Consider the following 16,358-nt stretch of genomic DNA (forward strand, 5'->3'; position numbering starts at 1 on the left):
AGGGGGTAGAATTCAACACAAATAACCGGCTTTGAAATATGGATGGCTGTCCATCAACATTAGGTCATATTTTACCTGTTGGCAACCAGCATCGCTGACCATTTTTCTCAATTGAGAAACCTAGCAATTCTCCATAATTAACATAATTTGATTGCAACAACTGTTGATGCTAATGTTACTTGAGAAATGTGTGTCTAAAGTGGTAGATCTCGCTATCCATGATGACGATTCAAGATATTCCCATTCAGAGCATGAATCTGGTGGCTAGAAATGACCTTGCTCATTTTTCTTCCACCTTTGATGACTGTTCCTTGTTCTTCAATGAACGTGGATGAAGGGAATATGTTCTGAGTGGATGATAACCATGTACAATAAAAGCTACTGAAATGTCTCCCAAATCCTTATCGTTAGTAAAATAAAACCTCTTGAATCAGTCCTGAGACCCCAGCAATAATCTTTTCAGTTTTCTGGCTTTCGTTGATCTCCATGTCCAGCCCTTATATTTTGCTTCAAAATGAGGAGTTTTAAAATTTTCCTTTCAGGACAACCTTTGACCTTCATACGTAGAAGAACCTTGTACTTTCTAACAACTTTTTGGTAGCATGTGAGCGTCATAGAGCAAAACATGTTACATGTGCATGTTCGATAGAGTCTCAGCTTTTCATAGATAGCTTTTAGTAATTTGTAATTCAAACCTTTCTGACTCTACAGATATTTCTTTAAAAAAAAGACCCGGGCCTGGGCACCTTCGGAATCCGTCTTTGTCTCACAAACACAGCTCTATCTCAGCCCCCGTTAATCACACAGACTAACTCTTGGTAACACTGGATGCAGAAGACAGAGACGAATCTGATGGTACAACCCATACGTCTATAGCTAAAACACACAATGTTTAAAAGGGGGTAGAATTCAACACAAATAACCGGCTTTGAAATATGGATGGCTGTCCATCAACATTAGGTCATATTTTACCTGTTGGCAACCAGCATCGCTGACCATTTTTCTCAATTGAGAAACCTAGCAATTCTCCATAATTAACATAATTTGATTGCAACAACTGTTGATGCTAATGTTACTTGAGAAATGTGTGTCTAAAGTGGTAGATCTCGCTATCCATGATGACGATTCAAGATATTCCCATTCAGAGCATGAATCTGGTGGCTAGAAATGACCTTGCTCATTTTTCTTCCACCTTTGATGACTGTTCCTTGTTCTTCAATGAACGTGGATGAAGGGAATATGTTCTGAGTGGATGATAACCATGTACAATAAAAGGTACTGAAATGTCTCCCAAATCCTTATCGTTAGTAAAATAAAACCTCTTGAATCAGTCCTGAGACCCCAGCAATAATCTTTTCAGTTTTCTGGCTTTCGTTGATCTCCATGTCCAGCCCTTATATTTTGCTTCAAAATGAGGAGTTTTAAAATTTTCCTTTCAGGACAACCTTTGACCTTCATACGTAGAAGAACCTTGTACTTTCTAACAACTTTTTGGTAGCATGTGAGCGTCATAGAGCAAAACATGTTACATGTGCATGTTCGATAGAGTCTCAGCTTTTCATAGATAGCTTTTAGTAATTTGTAATTCAAACCTTTCTGACTCTACAGATGTTTCTTTAAAAAAAAGACCCGGGCCTGGGCACCTTCGGAATCCGTCTTTGTCTCACAAACACAGCTCTATCTCAGCCCCCGTTAATCACACAGACTAACTCTTGGTACCACTGGATCTAGAAGACAGAGACGAATCTGATGGTACAACCCATACGTCTATAGCTAAAACACACAATGTTTAAAAGGGGGTAGAATTCAACACAAATAACCGGCTTTGAAATATGGATGGCTGTCCATCAACATTAGGTCATATTTTACCTGTTGGCAACCAGCATCGCTGACCATTTTTCTCAATTGAGAAACCTAGCAATTCTCCATAATTAACATAATTTGATTGCAACAACTGTTGATGCTGAGAATGCAACACAAACCGCTGGTGCAAATGCTCTTTTCAAGATGCTCCACCTTGATCACAACAACTTACGCACCAAGACTATACTTTCAGGGATCATTTCTATAGTGCGTTACTTGAGAAATGTGTGTATAAAGTGGTAGATCTCGCTATCCATGATGACGATTCAAGATATTCCCATTCAGAGCATGAATCTGGTGGCTAGAAATGACCTTGCTCATTTTTCTTCCACCTTTGATGACTGTTCCTTGTTCTTCAATGAATGTGGATGAAGGGAATATGTTCTGAGTGGATGATAACCATGTACAATAAAAGCTACTGAAATGTCTCCCAAATCCTTATCGTTAGTAAAATAAAACCTCTTGAATCAGTCCTGAGACCCCAGCAATAATCTTTTCCGTTTTCTGGCTTTCGTTGATCTCCATGTCCAGCCCTTATATTTTGCTTCAAAATGAGGAGTTTTAAAATTTTCCTTTCAGGACAACCTTTGACCTTCATACGTAGAAGAACCTTGTACTTTCTAACAACGTTTTGGTAGCTTGTGAGCGTCATAGAGCAAAACATGTTACATGTGCATGTTCGATAGAGTCTCAGCTTTTCATAGATAGCTTTTAGTAGTTTGTAATTCAAACCTTTCTGACTCTACAGATGTTTCTTTAAAAAAAAGACCCGGGCCTGGGCACCTTCGGAATCCGTCTTTGTCTCACAAACACAGCTCTATCTCAGCCCCCGTTAATCACACAGACTAACTCTTGGTACCACTGGATGCAGAAGACAGAGACGAATCTGATGGTACAACCCATACGTCTATAGCTAAAACACACAATGTTTAAAAGGGGGTAGAATTCAACACAAATAACCGGCTTTGAAATATGGATGGCTGTCCATCAACATTAGGTCATATTTTACCTGTTGGCAACCAGCATCGCTGACCATTTTTCTCAATTGAGAAACCTAGCAATTCTCCATAATTAACATAATTTGATTGCAACAACTGTTGATGCTAATGTTACTTGAGAAATGTGTGTCTAAAGTGGTAGATCTCGCTATCCATGATGACGATTCAAGATATTCCCATTCAGAGCATGAATCTGGTGGCTAGAAATGACCTTGCTCATTTTTCTTCCACCTTTGATGACTGTTCCTTGTTCTTCAATGAACGTGGATGAAGGGAATATGTTCTGAGTGGATGATAACCATGTACAATAAAAGCTACTGAAATGTCTCCCAAATCCTTATCGTTAGTAAAATAAAACCTCTTGAATCAGTCCTGAGACCCCAGCAATAATCTTTTCCGTTTTCTGGCTTTCGTTGATCTCCATGTCCAGCCCTTATATTTTGCTTCAAAATGAGGAGTTTTAAAATGTTCCTTTCATGACAACCTTTGACCTTCATACGTAGAAGAACCTTGTACTTTCTAACAACTTTTTGGTAGCTTGTGAGCGTCATAGAGCAAATCATGTTACATGTGCATGTTCGATAGAGTCTCAGATTTTCATAGATAGCTTTTAGTAGTTTGTAATTCAAACCTTTCTGACTCTACAGATGTTTCTGTAAAAAAAAGACCCGGGCCTGGGCACCTTCGGAATCCGTCTTTGTCTCACAAACACAGCTCTATCTCAGCCCCCGTTAATCACACAGACTAACTCTTGGTACCACTGGATGCAGAAGACAGAGACGAATCTGATGGCACAACCCATACGTCTATAGCTAAAACACACAATGTTTAAAAGGGGGTAGAATTCAACACAAATAACCGGCTTTGAAATATGGATGGCTGTCCATCAACATTAGGTCATATTTTACCTGTTGGCAACCAGCATCGCTGACCATTTTTCTCAATTGAGAAACCTAGCAATTCTCCATAATTAACATAATTTGATTGCAACAACTGTTGATGCTAATGTTACTTGAGAAATGTGTGTCTAAAGTGGTAGATCTCGCTATCCATGATGACGATTCAAGATATTCCCATTCAGAGCATGAATCTGGTGGCTAGAAATGACCTTGCTCATTTTTCTTCCACCTTTGATGACTGTTCCTTGTTCTTCAATGAACGTGGATGAAGGGAATATGTTCTGAGTGGATGATAACCATGTACAATAAAAGCTACTGAAATGTCTCCCAAATCCTTATCGTTAGTAAAATAAAACCTCTTGAATCAGTCCTGAGACCCCAGCAATAATCTTTTCCGTTTTCTGGCTTTCGTTGATCTCCATGTCCAGCCCTTATATTTTGCTTCAAAATGAGGAGTTTTAAAATGTTCCTTTCATGACAACCTTTGACCTTCATACGTAGAAGAACCTTGTACTTTCTAACAACTTTTTGGTAGCTTGTGAGCGTCATAGAGCAAATCATGTTACATGTGCATGTTCGATAGAGTCTCAGATTTTCATAGATAGCTTTTAGTAGTTTGTAATTCAAACCTTTCTGACTCTACAGATGTTTCTGTAAAAAAAAGACCCGGGCCTGGGCACCTTCGGAATCCGTCTTTGTCTCACAAACACAGCTCTATCTCAGCCCCCGTTAATCACACAGACTAACTCTTGGTACCACTGGATGCAGAAGACAGAGACGAATCTGATGGCACAACCCATACGTCTATAGCTAAAACACACAATGTTTAAAAGGGGGTAGAATTCAACACAAATAACCGGCTTTGAAATATGGATGGCTGTCCATCAACATTAGGTCATATTTTACCTGTTGGCAACCAGCATCGCTGACCATTTTTCTCAATTGAGAAACCTAGCAATTCTCCATAATTAACATAATTTGATTGCAACAACTGTTGATGCTAATGTTACTTGAGAAATGTGTGTCTAAAGTGGTAGATCTCGCTATCCATGATGACGATTCAAGATATTCCCATTCAGAGCATGAATCTGGTGGCTAGAAATGACCTTGCTCATTTTTCTTCCACCTTTGATGACTGTTCCTTGTTCTTCAATGAACGTGGATGAAGGGAATATGTTCTGAGTGGATGATAACCATGTACAATAAAAGCTACTGAAATGTCTCCCAAATCCTTATCGTTAGTAAAATAAAACCTCTTGAATCAGTCCTGAGACCCCAGCAATAATCTTTTCCGTTTTCTGGCTTTCGTTGATCTCCATGTCCAGCCCTTATATTTTGCTTCAAAATGAGGAGTTTTAAAATGTTCCTTTCAGGACAACCTTTGACCTTCATACGTAGAAGAACCTTGTACTTTCTAACAACTTTTTGGTAGCTTGTGAGCGTCATAGAGCAAATCATGTTACATGTGCATGTTCGATAGAGTCTCAGCTTTTCATAGATAGCTTTTAGTAGTTTGTAATTCAAACCTTTCTGTCTCTACAGATGTTTCTTTAAAAAAAAGACCCGGGCCTGGGCACCTTCGGAATCCGTCTTTGTCTCACAAACACAGCTCTATCTCAGCCCCCGTTAATCACACAGACTAACTCTTGGTACCACTGGATGCAGAAGACAGAGACGAATCTGATGGTACAACCCATACGTCTATAGCTAAAACACACAATGTTTAAAAGGGGGTAGAATTCAACACAAATAACCGGCTTTGAAATATGGATGGCTGTCCATCAACATTAGGTCATATTTTACCTGTTGGCAACCAGCATCGCTGACCATTTTTCTCAATTGAGAAACCTAGCAATTCTCCATAATTAACATAATTTGATTGCAACAACTGTTGATGCTAATGTTACTTGAGAAATGTGTGTCTAAAGTGGTAGATCTCGCTATCCATGATGACGATTCAAGATATTCCCATTCAGAGCATGAATCTGGTGGCTAGAAATGACCTTGCTCATTTTTCTTCCACCTTTGATGACTGTTCCTTGTTCTTCAATGAACGTGGATGAAGGGAATATGTTCTGAGTGGATGATAACCATGTACAATAAAAGCTACTGAAATGTCTCCCAAATCCTTATCGTTAGTAAAATAAAACCTCTTGAATCAGTCCTGAGACCCCAGCAATAATCTTTTCCGTTTTCTGGCTTTCGTTGATCTCCATGTCCAGCCCTTATATTTTGCTTCAAAATGAGGAGTTTTAAAATGTTCCTTTCATGACAACCTTTGACCTTCATACGTAGAAGAACCTTGTACTTTCTAACAACTTTTTGGTAGCTTGTGAGCGTCATAGAGCAAATCATGTTACATGTGCATGTTCGATAGAGTCTCAGCTTTTCATAGATAGCTTTTAGTAGTTTGTAATTCAAACCTTTCTGACTCTACAGATGTTTCTTTAAAAAAAAGACCCGGGCCTGGGCACCTTCGGAATCCGTCTTTGTCTCACAAACACAGCTCTATCTCAGCCCCCGTTAATCACACAGACTAACTCTTGGTACCACTGGATGCAGAAGACAGAGACGAATCTGATGGCACAACCCATACGTCTATAGCTAAAACACACAATGTTTAAAAGGGGGTAGAATTCAACACAAATAACCGGCTTTGAAATATGGATGGCTGTCCATCAACATTAGGTCATATTTTACCTGTTGGCAACCAGCATCGCTGACCATTTTTCTCAATTGAGAAACCTAGCAATTCTCCATAATTAACATAATTTGATTGCAACAACTGTTGATGCTAATGTTACTTGAGAAATGTGTGTCTAAAGTGGTAGATCTCGCTATCCATGATGACGATTCAAGATATTCCCATTCAGAGCATGAATCTGGTGGCTAGAAATGACCTTGCTCATTTTTCTTCCACCTTTGATGACTGTTCCTTGTTCTTCAATGAACGTGGATGAAGGGAATATGTTCTGAGTGGATGATAACCATGTACAATAAAAGCTACTGAAATGTCTCCCAAATCCTTATCGTTAGTAAAATAAAACCTCTTGAATCAGTCCTGAGACCCCAGCAATAATCTTTTCCGTTTTCTGGCTTTCGTTGATCTCCATGTCCAGCCCTTATATTTTGCTTCAAAATGAGGAGTTTTAAAATGTTCCTTTCATGACAACCTTTGACCTTCATACGTAGAAGAACCTTGTACTTTCTAACAACTTTTTGGTAGCTTGTGAGCGTCATAGAGCAAATCATGTTACATGTGCATGTTCGATAGAGTCTCAGCTTTTCATAGATAGCTTTTAGTAGTTTGTAATTCAAACCTTTCTGACTCTACAGATGTTTCTTTAAAAAAAAGACCCGGGCCTGGGCACCTTCGGAATCCGTCTTTGTCTCACAAACACAGCTCTATCTCAGCCCCCGTTAATCACACAGACTAACTCTTGGTACCACTGGATGCAGAAGACAGAGACGAATCTGATGGTACAACCCATACGTCTATAGCTAAAACACACAATGTTTAAAAGGGGGTAGAATTCAACACAAATAACCGGCTTTGAAATATGGATGGCTGTCCATCAACATTAGGTCATATTTTACCTGTTGGCAACCAGCATCGCTGACCATTTTTCTCAATTGAGAAACCTAGCAATTCTCCATAATTAACATAATTTGATTGCAACAACTGTTGATGCTAATGTTACTTGAGAAATGTGTGTCTAAAGTGGTAGATCTCGCTATCCATGATGACGATTCAAGATATTCCCATTCAGAGCATGAATCTGGTGGCTAGAAATGACCTTGCTCATTTTTCTTCCACCTTTGATGACTGTTCCTTGTTCTTCAATGAACGTGGATGAAGGGAATATGTTCTGAGTGGATGATAACCATGTACAATAAAAGCTACTGAAATGTCTCCCAAATCCTTATCGTTAGTAAAATAAAACCTCTTGAATCAGTCCTGAGACCCCAGCAATAATCTTTTCCGTTTTCTGGCTTTCGTTGATCTCCATGTCCAGCCCTTATATTTTGCTTCAAAATGAGGAGTTTTAAAATGTTCCTTTCATGACAACCTTTGACCTTCATACGTAGAAGAACCTTGTACTTTCTAACAACTTTTTGGTAGCTTGTGAGCGTCATAGAGCAAATCATGTTACATGTGCATGTTCGATAGAGTCTCAGCTTTTCATAGATAGCTTTTAGTAGTTTGTAATTCAAACCTTTCTGACTCTACAGATGTTTCTTTAAAAAAAAGACCCGGGCCTGGGCACCTTCGGAATCCGTCTTTGTCTCACAAACACAGCTCTATCTCAGCCCCCGTTAATCACACAGACTAACTCTTGGTACCACTGGATGCAGAAGACAGAGACGAATCTGATGGTACAACCCATACGTCTATAGCTAAAACACACAATGTTTAAAAGGGGGTAGAATTCAACACAAATAACCGGCTTTGAAATATGGATGGCTGTCCATCAACATTAGGTCATATTTTACCTGTTGGCAACCAGCATCGCTGACCATTTTTCTCAATTGAGAAACCTAGCAATTCTCCATAATTAACATAATTTGATTGCAACAACTGTTGATGCTAATGTTACTTGAGAAATGTGTGTCTAAAGTGGTAGATCTCGCTATCCATGATGACGATTCAAGATATTCCCATTCAGAGCATGAATCTGGTGGCTAGAAATGACCTTGCTCATTTTTCTTCCACCTTTGATGACTGTTCCTTGTTCTTCAATGAACGTGGATGAAGGGAATATGTTCTGAGTGGATGATAACCATGTACAATAAAAGCTACTGAAATGTCTCCCAAATCCTTATCGTTAGTAAAATAAAACCTCTTGAATCAGTCCTGAGACCCCAGCAATAATCTTTTCCGTTTTCTGGCTTTCGTTGATCTCCATGTCCAGCCCTTATATTTTGCTTCAAAATGAGGAGTTTTAAAATGTTCCTTTCATGACAACCTTTGACCTTCATACGTAGAAGAACCTTGTACTTTCTAACAACTTTTTGGTAGCTTGTGAGCGTCATAGAGCAAATCATGTTACATGTGCATGTTCGATAGAGTCTCAGATTTTCATAGATAGCTTTTAGTAGTTTGTAATTCAAACCTTTCTGACTCTACAGATGTTTCTGTAAAAAAAAGACCCGGGCCTGGGCACCTTCGGAATCCGTCTTTGTCTCACAAACACAGCTCTATCTCAGCCCCCGTTAATCACACAGACTAACTCTTGGTACCACTGGATGCAGAAGACAGAGACGAATCTGATGGCACAACCCATACGTCTATAGCTAAAACACACAATGTTTAAAAGGGGGTAGAATTCAACACAAATAACCGGCTTTGAAATATGGATGGCTGTCCATCAACATTAGGTCATATTTTACCTGTTGGCAACCAGCATCGCTGACCATTTTTCTCAATTGAGAAACCTAGCAATTCTCCATAATTAACATAATTTGATTGCAACAACTGTTGATGCTAATGTTACTTGAGAAATGTGTGTCTAAAGTGGTAGATCTCGCTATCCATGATGACGATTCAAGATATTCCCATTCAGAGCATGAATCTGGTGGCTAGAAATGACCTTGCTCATTTTTCTTCCACCTTTGATGACTGTTCCTTGTTCTTCAATGAACGTGGATGAAGGGAATATGTTCTGAGTGGATGATAACCATGTACAATAAAAGCTACTGAAATGTCTCCCAAATCCTTATCGTTAGTAAAATAAAACCTCTTGAATCAGTCCTGAGACCCCAGCAATAATCTTTTCCGTTTTCTGGCTTTCGTTGATCTCCATGTCCAGCCCTTATATTTTGCTTCAAAATGAGGAGTTTTAAAATGTTCCTTTCAGGACAACCTTTGACCTTCATACGTAGAAGAACCTTGTACTTTCTAACAACTTTTTGGTAGCTTGTGAGCGTCATAGAGCAAATCATGTTACATGTGCATGTTCGATAGAGTCTCAGCTTTTCATAGATAGCTTTTAGTAGTTTGTAATTCAAACCTTTCTGACTCTACAGATGTTTCTTTAAAAAAAAGACCCGGGCCTGGGCACCTTCGGAATCCGTCTTTGTCTCACAAACACAGCTCTATCTCAGCCCCCGTTAATCACACAGACTAACTCTTGGTACCACTGGATGCAGAAGACAGAGACGAATCTGATGGTACAACCCATACGTCTATAGCTAAAACACACAATGTTTAAAAGGGGGTAGAATTCAACACAAATAACCGGCTTTGAAATATGGATGGCTGTCCATCAACATTAGGTCATATTTTACCTGTTGGCAACCAGCATCGCTGACCATTTTTCTCAATTGAGAAACCTAGCAATTCTCCATAATTAACATAATTTGATTGCAACAACTGTTGATGCTAATGTTACTTGAGAAATGTGTGTCTAAAGTGGTAGATCTCGCTATCCATGATGACGATTCAAGATATTCCCATTCAGAGCATGAATCTGGTGGCTAGAAATGACCTTGCTCATTTTTCTTCCACCTTTGATGACTGTTCCTTGTTCTTCAATGAACGTGGATGAAGGGAATATGTTCTGAGTGGATGATAACCATGTACAATAAAAGCTACTGAAATGTCTCCCAAATCCTTATCGTTAGTAAAATAAAACCTCTTGAATCAGTCCTGAGACCCCAGCAATAATCTTTTCCGTTTTCTGGCTTTCGTTGATCTCCATGTCCAGCCCTTATATTTTGCTTCAAAATGAGGAGTTTTAAAATGTTCCTTTCAGGACAACCTTTGACCTTCATACGTAGAAGAACCTTGTACTTTCTAACAACTTTTTGGTAGCTTGTGAGCGTCATAGAGCAAATCATGTTACATGTGCATGTTCGATAGAGTCTCAGCTTTTCATAGATAGCTTTTAGTAGTTTGTAATTCAAACCTTTCTGACTCTACAGATGTTTCTTTAAAAAAAAGACCCGGGCCTGGGCACCTTCGGAATCCGTCTTTGTCTCACAAACACAGCTCTATCTCAGCCCCCGTTAATCACACAGACTAACTCTTGGTACCACTGGATGCAGAAGACAGAGACGAATCTGATGGTACAACCCATACGTCTATAGCTAAAACACACAATGTTTAAAAGGGGGTAGAATTCAACACAAATAACCGGCTTTGAAATATGGATGGCTGTCCATCAACATTAGGTCATATTTTACCTGTTGGCAACCAGCATCGCTGACCATTTTTCTCAATTGAGAAACCTAGCAATTCTCCATAATTAACATAATTTGATTGCAACAACTGTTGATGCTAATGTTACTTGAGAAATGTGTGTCTAAAGTGGTAGATCTCGCTATCCATGATGACGATTCAAGATATTCCCATTCAGAGCATGAATCTGGTGGCTAGAAATGACCTTGCTCATTTTTCTTCCACCTTTGATGACTGTTCCTTGTTCTTCAATGAACGTGGATGAAGGGAATATGTTCTGAGTGGATGATAACCATGTACAATAAAAGCTACTGAAATGTCTCCCAAATCCTTATCGTTAGTAAAATAAAACCTCTTGAATCAGTCCTGAGACCCCAGCAATAATCTTTTCCGTTTTCTGGCTTTCGTTGATCTCCATGTCCAGCCCTTATATTTTGCTTCAAAATGAGGAGTTTTAAAATGTTCCTTTCAGGACAACCTTTGACCTTCATACGTAGAAGAACCTTGTACTTTCTAACAACTTTTTGGTAGCTTGTGAGCGTCATAGAGCAAATCATGTTACATGTGCATGTTCGATAGAGTCTCAGCTTTTCATAGATAGCTTTTAGTAGTTTGTAATTCAAACCTTTCTGACTCTACAGATGTTTCTGTAAAAAAAAGACCCGGGCCTGGGCACCTTCGGAATCCGTCTTTGTCTCACAAACACAGCTCTATCTCAGCCCCCGTTAATCACACAGACTAACTCTTGGTACCACTGGATGCAGAAGACAGAGACGAATCTGATGGTACAACCCATACGTCTATAGCTAAAACACACAATGTTTAAAAGGGGGTAGAATTCAACACAAATAACCGGCTTTGAAATATGGATGGCTGTCCATCAACATTAGGTCATATTTTACCTGTTGGCAACCAGCATCGCTGACCATTTTTCTCAATTGAGAAACCTAGCAATTCTCCATAATTAACATAATTTGATTGCAACAACTGTTGATGCTAATGTTACTTGAGAAATGTGTGTCTAAAGTGGTAGATCTCGCTATCCATGATGACGATTCAAGATATTCCCATTCAGAGCATGAATCTGGTGGCTAGAAATGACCTTGCTCATTTTTCTTCCACCTTTGATGACTGTTCCTTGTTCTTCAATGAACGTGGATGAAGGGAATATGTTCTGAGTGGATGATAACCATGTACAATAAAAGCTACTGAAATGTCTCCCAAATCCTTATCGTTAGTAAAATAAAACCTCTTGAATCAGTCCTGAGACCCCAGCAATAATCTTTTCCGTTTTCTGGCTTTCGTTGATCTCCATGTCCAGCCCTTATATTTTGCTTCAAAATGAGGAGTTTTAAAATGTTCCTTTCATGACAACCTTTGACCTTCATACGTAGAAGAACCTTGTACTTTCTAACAACTTTTTGGTAGCTTGTGAGCGTCATAGAGCAAATCATGTTACATGTGCATGTTCGATAGAGTCTCAGATTTTCATAGATAGCTTTTAGTAGTTTGTAATTCAAACCTTTCTGACTCTACAGATGTTTCTGTAAAAAAAAGACCCGGGCCTGGGCACCTTCGGAATCCGTCTTTGTCTCACAAACACAGCTCTATCTCAGCCCCCGTTAATCACACAGACTAACTCTTGGTACCACTGGATGCAGAAGACAGAGACGAATCTGATGGCACAACCCATACGTCTATAGCTAAAACACACAATGTTTAAAAGGGGGTAGAATTCAACACAAATAACCGGCTTTGAAATATGGATGGCTGTCCATCAACATTAGGTCATATTTTACCTGTTGGCAACCAGCATCGCTGACCATTTTTCTCAATTGAGAAACCTAGCAATTCTCCATAATTAACATAATTTGATTGCAACAACTGTTGATGCTAATGTTACTTGAGAAATGTGTGTCTAAAGTGGTAGATCTCGCTATCCATGATGACGATTCAAGATATTCCCATTCAGAGCATGAATCTGGTGGCTAGAAATGACCTTGCTCATTTTTCTTCCACCTTTGATGACTGTTCCTTGTTCTTCAATGAACGTGGATGAAGGGAATATGTTCTGAGTGGATGATAACCATGTACAATAAAAGCTACTGAAATGTCTCCCAAATCCTTATCGTTAGTAAAATAAAACCTCTTGAATCAGTCCTGAGACCCCAGCAATAATCTTTTCCGTTTTCTGGCTTTCGTTGATCTCCATGTCCAGCCCTTATATTTTGCTTCAAAATGAGGAGTTTTAAAATGTTCCTTTCAGGACAACCTTTGACCTTCATACGTAGAAGAACCTTGTACTTTCTAACAACTTTTTGGTAGCTTGTGAGCGTCATAGAGCAAATCATGTTACATGTGCATGTTCGATAGAGTCTCAGCTTTTCATAGATAGCTTTTAGTAGTTTGTAATTCAAACCTTTCTGACTCTACAGATGTTTCTTTAAAAAAAAGACCCGGGCCTGGGCACCTTCGGAATCCGTCTTTGTCTCACAAACACAGCTCTATCTCAGCCCCCGTTAATCACACAGACTAACTCTTGGTACCACTGGATGCAGAAGACAGAGACGAATCTGATGGTACAACCCATACGTCTATAGCTAAAACACACAATGTTTAAAAGGGGGTAGAATTCAACACAAATAACCGGCTTTGAAATATGGATGGCTGTCCATCAACATTAGGTCATATTTTACCTGTTGGCAACCAGCATCGCTGACCATTTTTCTCAATTGAGAAACCTAGCAATTCTCCATAATTAACATAATTTGATTGCAACAACTGTTGATGCTAATGTTACTTGAGAAATGTGTGTCTAAAGTGGTAGATCTCGCTATCCATGATGACGATTCAAGATATTCCCATTCAGAGCATGAATCTGGTGGCTAGAAATGACCTTGCTCATTTTTCTTCCACCTTTGATGACTGTTCCTTGTTCTTCAATGAACGTGGATGAAGGGAATATGTTCTGAGTGGATGATAACCATGTACAATAAAAGCTACTGAAATGTCTCCCAAATCCTTATCGTTAGTAAAATAAAACCTCTTGAATCAGTCCTGAGACCCCAGCAATAATCTTTTCCGTTTTCTGGCTTTCGTTGATCTCCATGTCCAGCCCTTATATTTTGCTTCAAAATGAGGAGTTTTAAAATGTTCCTTTCAGGACAACCTTTGACCTTCATACGTAGAAGAACCTTGTACTTTCTAACAACTTTTTGGTAGCTTGTGAGCGTCATAGAGCAAATCATGTTACATGTGCATGTTCGATAGAGTCTCAGCTTTTCATAGATAGCTTTTAGTAGTTTGTAATTCAAACCTTTCTGACTCTACAGATGTTTCTGTAAAAAAAAGACCCGGGCCTGGGCACCTTCGGAATCCGTCTTTGTCTCACAAACACAGCTCTATCTCAGCCCCCGTTAATCACACAGACTAACTCTTGGTACCACTGGATGCAGAAGACAGAGACGAATGTGATGGTACAACCCATACGTCTATAGCTAAAACACACAATGTTTAAAAGGGGGTAGAATTCAACACAAATAACCGGCTTTGAAATATGGATGGCTGTCCATCAACATTAGGTCATATTTTACCTGTTGGCAACCAGCATCGCTGACCATTTTTCTCAATTGAGAAACCTAGCAATTCTCCATAATTAACATAATTTGATTGCAACAACTGTTGATGCTGAGAATGCAACACAAACCGCTGGTGCAAATGCTCTTTTCAAGATGCTCCACCTTGATCACAACAACTTACGCACCAAGACTATACTTTCAGGGATAATTTCTATAGTGCGTTACTTGAGAAATGTGTGTATAAAGTGGTAGATCTCGCTATCCATGATGACGATTCAAGATATTCCCATTCAGAGCATGAATCTGGTGGCTCGAAATGACCTTGCTCATTTTTCTTCCACCTTTGATGACTGTTCCTTGTTCTTCAATGAATGTGGATGAAGGGAATATGTTCTGAGTGGATGATAACCATGTACAATAAAAGCTACTGAAATGTCTCCCAAATCCTTATCGTTAGTAAAATAAAACCTCTTGAATCAGTCCTGAGACCCCAGCAATAATCTTTTCCGTTTTCTGGCTTTCGTTGATCTCCATGTCCAGCCCTTATATTTTGCTTCAAAATGAGGAGTTTTAAAATTTTCCTTTCAGGACAACCTTTGACCTTCATACGTAGAAGAACCTTGTACTTTCTAACAACGTTTTGGTAGCTTGTGAGCGTCATAGAGCAAAACATGTTACATGTGCATGTTCGATAGAGTCTCAGCTTTTCATAGATAGCTTTTAGTAGTTTGTAATTCAAACCTTTCTGACTCTACAGATGTTTCTTTAAAAAAAAGACCCGGGCCTGGGCACCTTCGGAATCCGTCTTTGTCTCACAAACACAGCTCTATCTCAGCCCCCGTTAATCACACAGACTAACTCTTGGTACCACTGGATGCAGAAGACAGAGACGAATCTGATGGTACAACCCATACGTCTATAGCTAAAACACACAATGTTTAAAAGGGGGTAGAATTCAACACAAATAACCGGCTTTGAAATATGGATGGCTGTCCATCAACATTAGGTCATATTTTACCTGTTGGCAACCAGCATCGCTGACCATTTTTCTCAATTGAGAAACCTAGCAATTCTCCATAATTAACATAATTTGATTGCAACAACTGTTGATGCTAATGTTACTTGAGAAATGTGTGTCTAAAGTGGTAGATCTCGCTATCCATGATGACGATTCAAGATATTCCCATTCAGAGCATGAATCTGGTGGCTAGAAATGACCTTGCTCATTTTTCTTCCACCTTTGATGACTGTTCCTTGTTCTTCAATGAACGTGGATGAAGGGAATATGTTCTGAGTGGATGATAACCATGTACAATAAAAGCTACTGAAATGTCTCCCAAATCCTTATCGTTAGTAAAATAAAACCTCTTGAATCAGTCCTGAGACCCCAGCAATAATCTTTTCCGTTTTCTGGCTTTCGTTGATCTCCATGTCCAGCCCTTATATTTTGCTTCAAAATGAGGAGTTTTAAAATGTTCCTTTCAGGACAACCTTTGACCTTCATACGTAGAAGAACCTTGTACTTTCTAACAACTTTTTGGTAGCTTGTGAGCGTCATAGAGCAAATCATGTTACATGTGCATGTTCGATAGAGTCTCAGCTTTTCATAGATAGCTTTTAGTAGTTTGTAATTCAAACCTTTCTGACTCTACAGATGTTTCTGTAAAAAAAAGACCCGGGCCTGGGCACCTTCGGAATCCGTCTTTGTCTCACAAACACAGCTCTATCTCAGCCCCCGTTAATCACACAGACTAACTCTTGGTACCACTGGATGCAGAAGACAGAGACGAATCTGATGGTACAACCCATACGTCTATAGCTAAAACACACAATGTTTAAA

General features: G+C 39.2%; 18 non-coding genes across 18 annotated transcripts; all 18 read left to right on the forward strand.

Annotated features, from left to right (window-relative positions):
- The first annotated feature begins 137 nt into the window (after window positions 1-137).
- LOC118952843 lies at window positions 138-356 on the forward strand. The gene has a single exon (XR_005043773.1). It is a non-coding gene; the product is annotated as a small nucleolar RNA U3 (small nucleolar RNA).
- A 678-nt stretch (window positions 357-1,034) lies between these two features.
- On the forward strand, window positions 1,035-1,253 carry LOC118952844. The gene has a single exon (XR_005043774.1). It is a non-coding gene; the product is annotated as a small nucleolar RNA U3 (small nucleolar RNA).
- A 787-nt stretch (window positions 1,254-2,040) lies between these two features.
- LOC118952935 lies at window positions 2,041-2,256 on the forward strand. Its single transcript, XR_005043865.1, has one exon. It is a non-coding gene; the product is annotated as a small nucleolar RNA U3 (small nucleolar RNA).
- Window positions 2,257-2,934: 678 nt separating this feature from the next.
- On the forward strand, window positions 2,935-3,153 carry LOC118952845. Its single transcript, XR_005043775.1, has one exon. It is a non-coding gene; the product is annotated as a small nucleolar RNA U3 (small nucleolar RNA).
- Window positions 3,154-3,831: 678 nt separating this feature from the next.
- Window positions 3,832-4,050, forward strand: LOC118952846. The gene has a single exon (XR_005043776.1). It is a non-coding gene; the product is annotated as a small nucleolar RNA U3 (small nucleolar RNA).
- Window positions 4,051-4,728: 678 nt separating this feature from the next.
- On the forward strand, window positions 4,729-4,947 carry LOC118952847. The gene has a single exon (XR_005043777.1). It is a non-coding gene; the product is annotated as a small nucleolar RNA U3 (small nucleolar RNA).
- Window positions 4,948-5,625: 678 nt separating this feature from the next.
- Window positions 5,626-5,844, forward strand: LOC118952848. Its single transcript, XR_005043778.1, has one exon. It is a non-coding gene; the product is annotated as a small nucleolar RNA U3 (small nucleolar RNA).
- Window positions 5,845-6,522: 678 nt separating this feature from the next.
- On the forward strand, window positions 6,523-6,741 carry LOC118952849. Its single transcript, XR_005043779.1, has one exon. It is a non-coding gene; the product is annotated as a small nucleolar RNA U3 (small nucleolar RNA).
- A 678-nt stretch (window positions 6,742-7,419) lies between these two features.
- LOC118952850 lies at window positions 7,420-7,638 on the forward strand. The gene has a single exon (XR_005043780.1). It is a non-coding gene; the product is annotated as a small nucleolar RNA U3 (small nucleolar RNA).
- A 678-nt stretch (window positions 7,639-8,316) lies between these two features.
- LOC118952851 lies at window positions 8,317-8,535 on the forward strand. Its single transcript, XR_005043781.1, has one exon. It is a non-coding gene; the product is annotated as a small nucleolar RNA U3 (small nucleolar RNA).
- Window positions 8,536-9,213: 678 nt separating this feature from the next.
- Window positions 9,214-9,432, forward strand: LOC118952852. The gene has a single exon (XR_005043782.1). It is a non-coding gene; the product is annotated as a small nucleolar RNA U3 (small nucleolar RNA).
- Window positions 9,433-10,110: 678 nt separating this feature from the next.
- On the forward strand, window positions 10,111-10,329 carry LOC118952854. Its single transcript, XR_005043784.1, has one exon. It is a non-coding gene; the product is annotated as a small nucleolar RNA U3 (small nucleolar RNA).
- Window positions 10,330-11,007: 678 nt separating this feature from the next.
- LOC118952855 lies at window positions 11,008-11,226 on the forward strand. Its single transcript, XR_005043785.1, has one exon. It is a non-coding gene; the product is annotated as a small nucleolar RNA U3 (small nucleolar RNA).
- A 678-nt stretch (window positions 11,227-11,904) lies between these two features.
- LOC118952856 lies at window positions 11,905-12,123 on the forward strand. The gene has a single exon (XR_005043786.1). It is a non-coding gene; the product is annotated as a small nucleolar RNA U3 (small nucleolar RNA).
- A 678-nt stretch (window positions 12,124-12,801) lies between these two features.
- LOC118952857 lies at window positions 12,802-13,020 on the forward strand. The gene has a single exon (XR_005043787.1). It is a non-coding gene; the product is annotated as a small nucleolar RNA U3 (small nucleolar RNA).
- A 678-nt stretch (window positions 13,021-13,698) lies between these two features.
- LOC118952858 lies at window positions 13,699-13,917 on the forward strand. Its single transcript, XR_005043788.1, has one exon. It is a non-coding gene; the product is annotated as a small nucleolar RNA U3 (small nucleolar RNA).
- A 787-nt stretch (window positions 13,918-14,704) lies between these two features.
- On the forward strand, window positions 14,705-14,920 carry LOC118952825. Its single transcript, XR_005043756.1, has one exon. It is a non-coding gene; the product is annotated as a small nucleolar RNA U3 (small nucleolar RNA).
- Window positions 14,921-15,598: 678 nt separating this feature from the next.
- Window positions 15,599-15,817, forward strand: LOC118952859. Its single transcript, XR_005043789.1, has one exon. It is a non-coding gene; the product is annotated as a small nucleolar RNA U3 (small nucleolar RNA).
- Window positions 15,818-16,358: the final 541 nt, after the last annotated feature.

Source organism: Oncorhynchus mykiss, unplaced genomic scaffold, assembly GCF_013265735.2.
Source record: "Oncorhynchus mykiss isolate Arlee unplaced genomic scaffold, USDA_OmykA_1.1 un_scaffold_358, whole genome shotgun sequence".
Classification (NCBI taxonomy): Eukaryota; Metazoa; Chordata; class Actinopteri; order Salmoniformes; family Salmonidae; genus Oncorhynchus; species Oncorhynchus mykiss.